This window comes from Austrofundulus limnaeus, unplaced genomic scaffold (assembly GCF_001266775.1).
Source record: "Austrofundulus limnaeus strain Quisiro unplaced genomic scaffold, Austrofundulus_limnaeus-1.0 Scaffold563, whole genome shotgun sequence".
Taxonomy (NCBI): domain Eukaryota; kingdom Metazoa; phylum Chordata; class Actinopteri; order Cyprinodontiformes; family Rivulidae; genus Austrofundulus; species Austrofundulus limnaeus.
In genome coordinates, this window is record NW_013952965.1 from 178337 (window position 1) to 179413 (window position 1077).

At 43.7% G+C, this 1077-nt stretch overlaps 1 protein-coding gene across 2 annotated transcripts in view; it reads left to right on the forward strand.

Moving 5' to 3' along the window:
• Positions 1-53: 53 nt before the first annotated feature.
• The window catches only part of LOC106530813 (poly(rC)-binding protein 4), a gene marked incomplete in the record, with an annotated part of 57034 nt that continues 56010 nt past the window's right edge, over positions 54-1077 (forward strand). For both annotated transcript variants that reach the window (XM_014026519.1, XM_014026520.1), the window contains 1 exon segment: positions 54-163.

Consider the following 1077-nt stretch of genomic DNA (forward strand, 5'->3'; position numbering starts at 1 on the left):
CTCCTCCTCCTCCTCCTCCTCCTCCTCCTCCTCCTCTCGGGTTATTGTCAGTGACAGAGGGATTATTCCTCCAGCAGCCTCCTCCTCCTCCTCTCTGTCCGACGATGCGGACTTCAACCAAGGATTAATCATTTCTTCATCATCTCCTCCTCTTCATCCGCAGGTAAGGCTTGTCTGTTTGCCGCGGAGCCACGTGCACGGAGCTGAGTTCTGATGGTTCGGTTCGGTTCAGAGAGAGAGTGGAACTTCAGAGTTCCCTGCAGATCCTGCAGGACTCATCAGAACCAGGGACTGTAGAACCGGTCTGAGACCAGAACCGAGGGCAGAGTGTGGCGCACGCCTGGGAGCGGCGTGTCAATCAGACACGCGTGGGCTCGGTTCTGTTTGTGGACGGGTTCTGATTCCTCCCGAGACTAACGTGCACGTGCACGCGCTCTGGTGGCAGATTGTTTGGTCCTCCATCACTTAAAATGTGACCAAACAGAAAAATTGTTTGTTTTTATACCCACAACAGAAATACATTTGTATACAAATATGTGATCAATACAAAAAAGTACTACTAGTACAGTATACTAGTACAGTATACTAGGATACTAATACAAAAAGTAAAATGTATTAGCTCATGCTAACATGTTTACTTAAATAATCCAACTTCTTTCTGTGATTTTTCTCTCAGATCCATCAGAATTACCTTTGAATAATTAGAAGACTACATAAGAAGAATTTTAAAAATATACCTGAATAATTCAGTTGTACTAGTTTTACGAAATTCGGTACATTTTTGTTGTTTACATGAATACGGCTTTTATAATTGTCCTGATGTGTATAGTAATAAATATAATAATATTTTTAAGTTTTTTAATGTCACCTCCACTGACCATAAAGGTTCCTGAAAAGGCCTCTAAAAGGCCCACGGACCAGCAGTTGATAATCACAGTTGTAGCTTGTTTTGTGGCTCTGAACACATTTTATTAGAGAGACGAGGAGCAGAAAGGATGCAGAGCCCTGGTTTAGGGACACACACACACGCACGCGCGCACACACACACACACACACACACACACACACACACACACA